Below are 13,610 nucleotides of genomic sequence, written 5' to 3'. Positions count from 1 at the left end.
GGCTGCGTGGTCCCATGTTGTTAATACTTGCGTACTATTGTTTGTACAGATGAACGTAATACCTTCAGGCGTTTGGAAATTGCTCCCAAGGATGAACAAGACTTGTGGAGGTCTATAATCTTGGCTGATTTCTTTAGATTTTTCCATGTCAAGCAAAGAGGCACGGAGTTTAAAGGTAGGCATTGAAATACATCCACAGGTACACCTCCAATTGACTCAAATGATGTAAATTAGGCTATCAGAGGCTTCTAAAGCCAAGACATCATTTTCTGGAATTTTCCAAGATGTTTAAAGACACAGTCAACTTAGTGTATGTAAACTTCTGACCCACTGGAATTGTGATACAGTGAATTATAAGTGACATAATCTGTCTGTAAATAATTGTCACGGCCATTTAAAGGAGTGGACCAAGGCGCAGCATTTTGTCGCTTATAATTCACTGTATCACAATTCCAGTGGGTCAGAAGTTTACATACACTAAGTTGACTGTGTCTTTAAACATCTTGGAAAATTCCAGAAAATGATGCCAAGGCGTACAATGTCGCCAACAAAACTATAAACAACCAACCGACACGTGACGCCAACGTGGTGCTCACAGGCAACTAAACATGGACAACTACCCACAAAACCAACATGGAAAATGGCAACCTAAATAGGCTCCCCAATCAGAGACAATGATAAACAGCTGTCTCTGATTGGGAACCCATTCAGGCCACCATAAACCTACATACCCCTGGATAATACAAAATCCCCATAGATAACCAAAAAACCCTAGACAAGACAAAAAACCCTAGACAATAAAAAAACTAAACAAACCACCCTTGTCACACCCTGACCTAACCAAATAATAAAGAAAGCAAATATAACTAAAGTCAGGGCGTGACACTAACCAACTTGCCAAAACCTGTAGTTTGTTAACAAGAAATTTGTGGAGTGGTTGAAAAACAAATTTTAAAGACTCCGACCTAAGTGTATGTAAACTTCCAACTTCAACTGTAGGTCCTACAATCACAGTTCGCCACTGTGTAGAATAGTAAATAAAGCCTTGCTCACCAGAATAATGTAATATATCGATAAAATGATCAATGCATCATCAACAATCTAGTTGACATCAGTAAAGATCTCTTTCATTTCTGCGTCTCTCACAGAGAGTTGACGTTTAGGTACCAGGGAGATTTTCCATGCAGTTTCACCAGTTTTAAGGAAATTAAAAGCTGTGAAAAAGGTCCAACATGTTTCTGATAGTACTTTAGTTAGTCTTTGATGCATATTTTATGTGGCTGAAAATGAAATACTGTCAGCTTTCATGTCCCTGAAAGAAATTGCACATTTAGGCTACAATACAGTCCCTAAACACACGCGTGTTGTAGCATTCTCTCAAGATGCTGAAAGAAATCATATTTTTCCACTCCTGTTCCAGAGACAAAAATAACATTTGGTCTATCATTTTACAGCAAGGAACACTTATTTATGCAGTAGTTAATATTATAATGGGCTACATGTGAGACCTACCAGTCAGTGTCCAGACTTCAGTCACTATTCCAACTGTTAGGCTACTCCCCTTCTAAAAAATTCCAGCATCCATACCGTGCCATTTAATACATTTAAAGAGACATCACTTACAGAACACCAACAAGTGTTATGAATGACATTCAGTGATTGTCATTCATTAGGCCTCACAAGTCTTGCATCCTGAATTGATGCGTACACTGCTGTCCACTTGTTTTTCTGTTTTCAACACTCACCTCTGTGTTATCATTGAACCCCACCCCATTTTGGAGAGTATTCAACAAGTTTTCAAGTCTATTCACACATTTTTATGCGACTGGCATGCAGTAATGATAAATAGTTTAATGTTCTACAGTTTTCTTGCAATCTATGTTTTAATTCATGTAATACTGGTAAAGCGTACCCTCACTAATTATTTTGCAGTACTCTGTATTGGACCTTTCACTCCTGTGTATGTCTTGTGATTTCAGAAAATACAAGTAAAGGTATTATTCAAGTGTGTAACAACATTTGTTAGCTAGCCAGTAGCAGCTAAAAATATAACCAGATCTTGATTGACAGCGTTCGTGTGATCTCCGCAGGAAGAGGGGGAGCATGCACACAGAGAGTATGGAGCTGGAACAGTGCCAATATGGGGTGAATGAGAAATCACTGCACATGTGTCTGGAACAGCTTAAATAAGTGTTTGTTTGTTCATGTAAGGGAAGTGTTTTGCACAAGTTTATTTCATTTATGAGAATGTCCATATTTGTGAAATAGAGATTATTGACCGTCAGCAGAATGAGGACTAGTGATGATAGACAGCATATCTGATGTCCCGTGTATGTCTTGTGATTTCAGACAAGAAAAGTCAGCGTTATAAACTTCTATATGCTTGATAGTCGTTGTCGTTTTTCAAGTGTGCATCACACACACACCGCCTAATTTCCTGGGGTAAATCCAGGGATAATTTATAAATGTTGGCACAGCTAACCTAGGCAGCCCCACTGCAATGATATACTGTCTTACTGAGTGCCACGGCTAGTGTTACCATGGTGATCATTTGCCATCCCCCCTGCCCCCATCTCACCAATTGAATCTAGTAATCTTGGCTGGAGAGCGAAGAGTGGGAGTAAATTATTTATAAATGGCTGATGGAATTACTACTGATCATCATTCACAAACATAAATGCATGATGTGGTCAAATGTGACATTGTACATGCATTAATTTGCTGTTTAAACACACAGGCATATTTCAAGTGCTGGGGTTCTCTCTTTCATCGAAGAACATGGAATGCCAACACCACAAGCCCATTGGAATTCCATTTAGAATCTTAGCAAGCCAATCAAATGTTATTGGTCACATACATGTGTTCATCAGATTTTATTGCAGGTGTAGCGAAATGCTTGTAGTGTATGTATCAAAATGTGTACAGTAGATTTCATTCTAAATCATATTCTTGTGTAGTGTCATTGTTGCGGAATTTGTAACCAACCATGGAGGATATTTATATTTTTTATCTACTGTATGTACAGTATGGTTCTCCTCTCTTCCCTCCCTGTCCTCTGCTGGCCCTCTGACATGCAGGTTTGGAAACATGGATGCTCCTCACAACACAGGGGTGAGCCCCCCCGGCCGCTATCATAACCGCTACCAACTGGGAGACCAGGGGAACTGAGTGAACCCTGACACACCTCCAGCCTCCATAATAAGCCCTCTCTCTTTACCTCCTTCTCTCCTTCATTCTCTCTCTCTCTCTCTCTCTCTCTCTCTCTCTCTCTCTCTCTCTCTCTCTCTCTCTCTCTCTCTCTCTCTCTCTCTCTCTCTCTCTCTCTCTCTCTCTCTCTCTCTCTCTCTCTCTCTCTCTCTCTCTCTCTCTCTCTCTCTCTCTCTCGTCGGAGTGCATGCTGGGAGTGAGTCGTCAAGCAGGAGTGATTGTGAGAGCGAATGTAATTTTCTTTTCACTCTATTGGGTTTGGTATGTATATATATATATATATTGATTAGTTTAGTTGTTTTAAGGGTATATTGTTTAACTATCATTAAGCACGTATAAGGGTGGTGGGATCGTTGAGGTTGTTTGTTTGTTTTTTCGCGAGGGCACAACCAGCGGGAGGGGCTGGTTGAAATGGCCACTCGCGGAAGTGTAGAGTTTGAAAAACTTAATAGGAGGAATGGGGTAAAAATTCCAGCATCGGCCGGGTGTTCAGTAGAAGAATGTTGCCTGGCTGTAGGTGCTATCATTGGGTATGATAGCATCAAATCAGCCTCAAGGATGAATAGCGCTGTAGTGATCTTCTTAGATTCTATTGAAAAGGTGAATAAAATAGTCGAGACGGGTGTTGTGTTGCGGGAGACACAGACGCAGGTATTTCCGCTTATGAATCCGGCGAAAAAAGTGATACTTTCTAACGTACCACCTTTTGTTAGAGATGAAGTGTTGGAACGAGAGTTATCTCGTCATGGTCAAATCGTATCTACAATAAAGAAAGTTCTTTTTGGATGCAAATCTCCGTTGCTGAAACATGTCGTGTCTCATAGGAGACAAGTGCATATGATTTTAAAAAAGGACGTAGATGAACTGAATTTAGCGTTCAGTTTTAAGATTGATGGATTTGATTATGTATTTTACGCTTCGACTGAATCAATGAAATGCTTTGGATGTGGAAAAGAGGGGCATTTGGTGCGCAGTTGTCCCGAGAATGAGCGCGCTGAGACCGGTAGTGGGTATAGTGCTGGTGCAAATAACGCACCACCGCGAAGGGATGAAAATGCTAAGGGTGCAGGGGAAGGGAGAAGGTGGGCAGATGTGGTTGGAAAAGTAGGAGAAGAAAGCATTGTGGATAAGGTGGAAATTGTGGTAGATCAGAACAAAGAGGGAGGGGAAACAGGTGGTGAGATTGCGACTGCCGTCGCTGAGGTGGTGCTGGAAAATGAAATTGGAGGGCAAGAGGAGATTGAAATAACGGAAAAAGAAGCAGATGTTTTCAAAATACCTAGGAGTAAAAGGAAGAACGTAAGGGGGGGTGAAGGGTCTAGTTCTAAGAGAAAGGTAGAGAGTGATAAATCAGTTGAAGATGAACAAGTGGTAGAGATGGGGGAGTTTTCTTCTGGGGAGGATAGCGAGAGTGAGTCTTCTGACGCGTCACAACAATGTAGCGAGACAAATGAGATAGAAGGGAGATATGGAATTGAGAAGATACGTCAATTTCTGAAGTTGACAAAAGGGAAGAAATATATGCAGGATTACAAAGTAACTGATTTTTTCCCTGAAAGTGAATTGTTTATTGAATCAGCAAAGTTTCTGATGTCAAAAATTACAGGAGGAGGGTTGAAAAGCCCTGAAATTGCTAGACTCAAGAAAGTGGTCACGAGAGTGATAAGTGATGTAAATTCGAAAGAAAATGAAAGAGTTCAGTTGCAGTTTTAACTCTGTAAAGAGATGTGGTGGCTGTATCATCATCTGTATATTTTTTTCATCCATGAGCAGTTTTAAGATTTCTTCTTTAAACGTAAATGGGGCAAGAGATGGTAAAAAAAGAGCCATGGTGTATGAGTTAATTAGGGGAAAGGGAAGTGACATAATTTTTCTACAAGAAACGCATAGTAATTTGGAAAATGAAGTCATGTGGCAAAAGGAGTGGGGTGGGACAGTGGTGTGTAGTCATAAAAACTCAAAAAGTGGGGGGGTGGCTATTTTGTTCTCAAAAGGGTTTTTGCCTTTGTCTTATGAGATTGAGGAGATAGTTGAGGGGAGGTTATTAAAAGTCAGAGCAAGGTATGAAAACATCACTATGTGTCTGATAAATGTATATGCCCCAGTGGTGACAGTTGAGAGGGTATGTTTTTTAGAGACATTATCAAATACCATTGAGAAATGTAATAAAGAGGATTATTTATTTATTGCTGGGGATTTCAACTGCACAGTCAGCGATTTAGATAGAAATCACCAAGAACCTCATATAGCCTCAAGGACTTTTTTAAAACGCCTTATTGAAACACATGAATTGTGTGATATTTGGCGGAGTCAAAATGGAGGAACAAGGCAGTACACCTGGGCGCATGTGAGAGAGAACATCATTTCTATGGCTAGGTTAGATAGGTTTTATTGTTTTGAGCATCAATCTCAGGTTTGTAAATCAAGTGTGATAACCCCAGTGGGATTTTCTGATCATTGTTTAATAACAGAGGTGGTGTTCATTAATGATGTAAAACCCAAAAGTGCATACTGGCATTTTAATACAACTTTATTGAGTGATGCTCATTTCAGGAAATGTTTCAGTTTTTTGTGGGAGAGGTGGAGGTCTCAAAAGGCCAGTTTTATATCACTTCAACAGTGGTGGGATATAGGGAAAATCCAGATTCAACAATTCTGTAATCAATACACGAGGAATGTCACCAAGGATATCACCAGATCAATGAAAGCCTTAGAGGTTGAAATAGTGGAACTCATGACGTTGGTTGAGACCACAGGAGATCGAGGCCATACTCAGGCCCTCAAGAGGAGAAAAGCTGCATTGGCAGACCTGCTGGGTATCAGAGCACAGGGGGCATTGGTGAGAAGTAAGTTTCAGGGAATATCTGAAATGGATGCCTCATCCAAGTTTTTCTTTGGTTTAGAGAAAAAGAATGGACAAAGAAAAATTATTCATTGTCTCAAATCAGCTGTTGGACAAGAGCTCACTAGCCCGAGTGAAATTAGAAAGAGGGCAGTAGAGTTCTATGCTGAGCTCTATAAGTGTGAGTACAAAGAGGATAAAACAGTGACACAACAGTTCTTTGATGGGCTCCCAAAGGTGGCTGCAGAAGCTCAGGTTGAGCTGGAGCAACCATTGTCTTTGCAGGAGTTATACACTGCATTAAAAGGCATGGAAAATGGAAGGGCACCAGGCATTGATGGGCTTCCCGTTGACTTTTTTAAGTCTTTTTGGGCTATGTTGGGAGAAGATTGGCTAGCAGTAGTTAATGATAGTTTAACCGGAGGGTTACTACCAATAAGCTGCAGAAGGGCTGTCCTCACCCTATTGCCCAAAAAGGGTGACCCTAGGGAGGTGAAGAACTGGAGGCCGGTGGCTTTATTGTGCACTGATTATAAGATATTGTCAAAGGCTTTGTCCAACAGGCTGAGGGAGGTGATGGGGCAAATCATACATACGGACCAGTCCTACTGTGTTCCTGGCAGGCAGATAGGGGATAACATTTCTCTGATTCGTGATTTTTTGGACGTCTCTAAGGCTATTGGGTTGGATGCTGGTCTAATTTCAATTGATCAGGAAAAGGCATTTGACCGAGTTGAACATAAATATTTATGGCACACGCTTGAGGCGTTTGGGTTCAGCTCGGGTTTTATTGCCATGATAAAGGTGATATATGGTGACATTGAAAGTGTATTGAAAGTTAACGGTGGTTTGAGTGCTCCTTTTAAAGTGTGTAGAGGTATTCGGCAGGGATGTTCTTTGTCAGGGATGTTGTATGCCATTGCTATAGAGCCACTACTAAATAGCATTAGAAGTCGCATTGAAGGGGTGTACCTTTCAGAGGATATTCCTCCTATTCGTCTCTCAGCCTATGCTGATGATGTAGTTGTGTTAGTGAAAAATCAAGCGGAGGTGGATAGTTTGAGTATAATGGTTGATCGTTTTAGGGGAATATCCTCTGCAAAGGTAAATTGGGAAAAGAGTTGTGCTTTACAGATTGGGAAATGGGCTGGAGGGATCATGGCTTTGCCAGGGGGGCTAGAATGGTGTAAGGGAGGTTTTAAGTATCTTGGAGTGTACCTAGGAGATGAGGGGACTATGGAAAAAAATTGGAGTGGGGTGGTTGAAATGGTGGAAGGGAGGATGAGGAGATGGCGTTGGTTATTATCTCGTATGTCATATAGGGGGCGCACTATTATAGTTAATAATGTGATTGCCTCTGCACTGTGGCATCGGTTGTCAGTTTTAGAACCACCATCTGGCCTTCTGGCTAAGATACAGGCAATTATTGTGGATTTCTTTTGGGATAAATATCATTGGGTTCCACAAAGTGTTTTATATTTATCAAAAGAGGAGGGGGGACAAGGTCTTGTACATCTTGCTAGTAGAGCTGCTGCTTTCCGGTTTCAGTTTATTCAAAGGCTGCTTTATGGACCGGAAAAGGTGGTGTGGAGAGGGGTGGCAGGTCTTGTATTACAGAGGGTTGGAGGATTAGGTTTAAAGAAGGCTTTATTTCTAGTTGATAGTAGCCAGATTTCTAGGGAGGGAGTACCTCCGTTTTACAGAGGTCTTCTCAGAGTGTGGAGCATAATGAAGGTGTCCAGACGAACTTCAGCGGAGTCAGTGCATTGGTTGTTGGAGGAACCTCTGGTGTATGGGGCAAGACTGGATTGTACAACTGCAGCTGTTCCACATTTCTCCAAGATTTTGGTGAAGGGCAAAATCATCACCTTAAAACAGTTAATGGCCATGGCTGGGCCCGCCTTAAGGGATGGAAGACGGTTGGCTGAACATTTGGGGGTGAGGTCGGAAAGGATTGTCGGACAAATGCTGGGAAGCTGCAGGAAGGCTCTGTCAGAGGAAGAGTGGGGAATGCTTAATAGCCACGAGAAGAAGGTACAAGATGAAGACGTCGCATTTCCAAGACTAGGGATTACACCAAATATCCCAGAGTCAGAGAGAAAGGGTTTATTGTTGGATTTGAGAGGGTTGGAGGAGGTGGGTTTGGATGAGGTGAATGGGAAGGAATTGTATAGGGGGTGTGTAAAGGTGTTAAATAAAGATAAATTGAAAAATAGAAAAGACACTCCATGGAGGGTAAAATTGGGAATTGATGACAAGGTAAAGCCAGCATGGAGAGCACTGTACAAACCACCGTTACAAAAGGGTACTGGTGATATGCAATGGAGGGTTTTACATGGCATTATTGCAGTTAATGCTTTTGTATCTGTCATTAACTCAGAGGTTAGAGATGGATGTCCTTTTTGTAATATAAGAGAAACCATTTTTCACTGTTTTATGGAGTGTGAGAGGATAAAACCTCTATTGGAAATACTGGAGCTTTTGTTTAAAGCTGTAGGTGAGTTTTTTAATAACAATGTTTTTATTTTGGGGTTTCAATATAGTAAGCAACAGAAAAGAAAATGTCAACTGTTAAATTTTATTTTGGGACAAGCTAAGATGTCAATTTTTTTGAGTAGGAAACATAAGATAGACACGGGATATGAGAAGGATATAAGATGTGTTTTTAAAGGATTAGTGAAAGCAAGAATAAAAGTGGATTTTGAGTTCTTCTCAGCTGTAAAAGATCTCCCATTATTTGAGGAGAAGTGGGCATATGAAGGAGTGCTTTGTTTTGTAGAGGAGGGGAAATTATTTTTTGTTGAGGAAATAAGTTGAATGTATATGTTCTTTTGTATTTTTATTTTATTTATTTTGAGTAGGAATTACATTTATTGTTTCATTTCTGAAAAGGCAGTGTGTCATTATTTATGTTAATAATTGAGTAGAAAATAAAGGTTTTATAAAAACTCAAAAACTCTCTCTCTCTCTCTCTCTCTCTCTCTCTCTCTCTCTCTCTCTCTCTCTCTCTCTCTCTCTCTCTCTCTCTCTCTCTCTCTCTCTCTCTCTCTCTCTCTCTCTCTCTCTCTCTCTCATACATCTCTTATTCTCTCTGCCTTGCTCTCTCTTCGCCTCTTTCTCTCTACCTCTCTCGTGCTCTCTCTCTCTCTCTCTGCCTCTCCCGTAACCCTCGCTCTCTCTTCTCTCTCTCGTTCCTTTGCTACCCCTCTGTCTTTCCTTTCTCTCCCCCCTCTCTCTCCTTATTTCTCCCTTTCTCTTTCCTCCCAACTCTCATTCCCACTTTCTATCCCTTTCCTCTCTATCTGTCCCTGTCCATTAGTGTGACGTGTTAGTGGTAATCGCGATGACTGGAGGAGACCGAGGGAGCGGCATGGCTATAATGGGAAACAGCATGGTGCATATGCTGCATGAACACACTAGAACCGCAGCCAGAGCTACCCTGTATATGTGAATGTGTGTATGTGTGTGGTGGTGTTGGCTGAGAGCGAAAGATTACAGTTAAAACCTCCTATTTGACAAATTGGGAAAATTAAGGGGAAAAAAACTAAATAAACAAAAAAATTCTACTCTGTCAGAGATCCAAAACAGAGACTGATCCTGCCCAAATACAGGCTCTGTGACCACCAATTGGCTATAGAAAAAGGGAGACATAAAAAGACATTGCTACACAAGGAGGAGTGTGTGTGGTCACTGCACGACAGAGATGCACTTCCTCCTCCTTTGCAAAACTATTCTTCAGCAAGAGTCTTTCTTCGAAGAAATTGCTATATTTCTTAAAAAATGTTAATTATTAAACCCAGAGGTGAAGGAGAAACAATATGTATTTGTATACTGTATTTGCCTGCAATAGCCTGAGGGTCATTGACTAACTAATGAAATATCAATAAGCAGGAACACTTGCTATTATTATTATTATTATGATTATTATTATTATTGCCGTGATTATTATTTGAAATGGTTGTCATAAGGGTAGTAGGGGTAATGGTAACGGAAGTAGTTTAAGGGTGGTAGTGGTTGGGGTAAAACAAATACCTTATTTACATAAGTATTCAGACCTTTTGCTATGAGACTCGAAATTGAGCTCAGGTGCATCCTGTTTCCATTGATCAACCTTGAGATGTTTCAACAACTTGATTGGAGTCCACCTGTGGGAGATTCAATTGATTGGACATGATTTGGAAAAGGCGCACACCTGTTTATATAAGTTCTCACAGTTGACAGTGCATGTCAGAGCAAAAACCAAGCCATGAGGTTGAAGGAATTGTCCGTAGAGCTCCAAGACAGGATTGTGTCGAGGCACAGATCTGGGGAAGGGTACCAAAAAATGTCTGCAGCATTGAAGGTCCCCAAGAACACAGTGGCCTCCATCATTCTTAAATGGAAGAAGTTTGGAAGCACAATCACTCCTCCTAGAGTGGCCGCCCGGCCAAACTGAGCAATCGGGGGAAAAGGGCCTTGGTCAGGGAGGAGGCCAAGAACCCGATGATCACTAACAGAGCTCTAGAGTTCTGCTGTGGAGATGGGAGAACCTTCCAGAAGGACAACCATCTCTGCAGGACTCCACCAATCAGGCCTTTTAAGGTAGAATGGCCAGACAGAAGCCACTCCTCGGTAAAAGGCATATGACAAACGCTTGGAGTTTGCCAAAAAGCACCTAAAGACTCTCAGACCATGAGAAACAAGATCCTCTGGTCTGATGAAGACCTGCAGGCTTTTTGGAGTGTGGTGTCAAAACAGCAGAGCATCTCTTTATTTTGGACAAATAATTTTTTTCCCAACAGTTTGCGAAGCACTGGCAACACGCTGAGAAGTCTGCTGTTAGCACCAGTAAAGGCAGCTTTTCCACTCTTGGGTAGCGGAATTACTTACCCTCCAGGCCTGAGGACAAACGCATTCCTCAAGACTCCGATTAAAAATATGACAGATACGATTGGCCTTATATTCACCTACCATCCTCAGTAGCTTTCCATCTAAGTTGTCAATGCCAGGAGGTTTGTCATTATTGATCGATAACAATAATTTTCCCACCTCTCCCATACTAACTTTACAAACTTCTAATTTACAATGCTTTTCTTTCATTATTTGTATTTTTTTATCCATGAAAATGATGACTCACTGTTCATTGTTGGCATTTCCTGCCTATGTTTGCCAATGAAGTAATCATTAAAATAATTGACAACATCAAATGGTTTTGTGATGAATAAGTCATCTGATTCGATGAACGATGGAGTTGAATTTGTTTTTCTGGCCATAATTTAATTTAAAGTGTTCCCCCCCCAAAAAACAATGCCATCATTCTTTATGCCATTTATCTTGGCTTCATAATACAGTTTCTTCTTCTTCTTGTTGAGTTTAGTCACATCATTTCTCAATTTGCAGTAAGTCAGCCAGACTTATTAGCCACTCCTTTTGCTCCATCACTTTCAACCGTACAGATTTTCCATCCCTCATCATTCCATGGAGCCTTAATAGTTCTAACGGTCAGTTTCTCAAACGGTGCACGTGAATCAATAATTGGAAAAAGCCATTTTATAAATTCATCAAGTGCAGCGTCAGAATCTCCTTTTTAATCACATCAGAGTCACAGCAAAATCTTTTGTATGATCTCTTATACACTATTTTAGGCCTAGCTTTGGGAACTTTGGCTTTCCTGGATATAGCCACAATATTGTGATCACTGCATCCAATGGATATGGATACAGCTTTAGAACAAAGTTCTACAGTATTAGGAAAAATGTGATCGATACATCAATACATGCTCTTGTGACTGTTGTATTTGTAAACACCCTGGTAGGTTGATTAATAACCGGAACCAGATTACAGGCACTCGTTACAGTGAAAAGCTTACTCTTGAGTGGACAGCTTGATGATAACCAGTCAATATTCAGGTCCCCAAGAAAGTAGACCTCTCTGTTTACATCACATACACGATCAAACATTTCACTGAAATTATTTAGATTCTGACTACTAGCACTTGGTGGCATTTAGAAACAACCCAAAATTATAGGCTTTTAATCTGGAAGGTGAACCTGCAACCACAGCACTTCAATAACACTTGACATGAGATCTTCTCTATGCATTACAGGGATATGGCTCTAAATATATAACGCCTTCCCCATAAACTTCCCTGTCTCTTCTATAAATGATATTGCATTGCTACTGCTGTATCATCAAAGGAATTACAGTAGCTTAGTGCGTCTCAGAGATGGCTAACATATGAGTGTTATCTGATATTAGCAAGTTATTGATTTCATGAATGTTATTTCTAAGGCTACATATATTAATATGGTCTATTTTCAACCCTTTCCTGGGTAGCTTCTCAGAGATAGACATAACATGGAAAAGAACAAACAAAGCAAGAAATATATTACAATAATTCAGCAGTCCATTAATCAGTTGGTGTGTGTGTGTGTGTGCTGTGGGGTTGACGCTACGAACCCATAGGCTTGGATCTCTCATCCCTTCCGGGCTTTTGGGAGGGAGGGTGGACAATGAGCCTGTCATAGCGGATGTAAGCAATGTCCCCACGCGCTCTGGCAGCTTTCAGCCATGAATAACCATGACGAACCCTCCAGATGAAACTTTCATTAGAACCTGTCACCAATGTTTGATTAATATTAATGGTACCTTCCCCCTTTCTCTATCCATCCCTCCTCTGGTTCCCTCGCTCCCAACTATCTCTCTCCCGCTCTCTCGATCCTCGCTCCCCCGTCTTCATAACCCTCCCCCTTTCTCTCACTTTCATATCTCTAACCCCTTTCTTTATCTATAATTTCCCCCAATACCACACTATTCTTCTCTCTCTTCCCCAGTGTGCATCCTTCCCATCTGTCCTCCATAGGCCCTGGTTCCTTCAGCTTGAACCTTCATTGATTTATCCTAGTCTCTCTCCACCCTCTTCATCTCTCTCTCTCTTTTCCCGTCCTCTCTCTCTCCTCTGTCCTCCCGCTCTCGCTCTCTTTCTCGCTCTGTCCTCTCTCTCTCTTTCTCCCTCTCTCTTCTCCCTCTCTCTTTCTCCCTCTGTCCTCTCTTTCTCTCTCTTTCTCCCTCTTTCTCTCTCTTTCTCCCTCTTTCTCCCTCTCTCTTTTTCTCCCTCTGTCCTCTCTCTTTCTCTCTCTCTCTCTCTCTCTCTCTCTCGTCATCTCTCTCTCTCTCTCTCTCTTTCTCCCTCTGTCCTCTCTCTTTCTCTCTCTCTCATCATCTCCCTCTGTCCTCTCTCTTTCTCTCTCCTCGTCATCTCTCTCTCTCTCTCTCTCTCTCTCTCTCTCTCTCTCTCTCTCTCTCTCTCTCTCTCTCTCTCTCTCTCTCTCTCTCTCTCTCTCTCTCTCTCTCTCTCTCTCTCTCTCTCTCTCTGTGTGTGTCTCTGTGTGTGTCTCTCTCTCTCTCTCTCTCTCTCTCTCTCTCTCTCTCTCTCTCTCTGTGTCTCTGTGTGTCTCTCTCTCTATCGTCCTCTCTCTCTCTCTCTCTCTCTCTCTCTCTCTCTGTGTGTCTCTGTGTGTCTCTCTCTCTATCGTCCTCTCTCTCTCTCTCTCTATCTCTCTCTCTCGTCATCTCTCTCTCT

The 13,610-nt window shown here is 41.5% G+C and overlaps 1 protein-coding gene across 1 annotated transcript in view; it reads left to right on the top strand.

The window, feature by feature from the left end:
* LOC139576350 (heparin cofactor 2-like) overlaps positions 1-13,610 on the top strand; it is a 146,846-nt gene that overhangs the window by 17,231 nt on the left and 116,005 nt on the right. The gene's annotated exons all lie outside the window — the stretch shown is intronic.

The sequence above is a fragment of the Salvelinus alpinus genome, chromosome 5 (genome assembly GCF_045679555.1).
Source record: "Salvelinus alpinus chromosome 5, SLU_Salpinus.1, whole genome shotgun sequence".
Lineage (NCBI taxonomy): Eukaryota > Metazoa > Chordata > Actinopteri > Salmoniformes > Salmonidae > Salvelinus > Salvelinus alpinus.
Note: the sequence above shows the minus strand (reverse complement) of the source record. Positions and strands in the feature narration are given on the sequence as shown.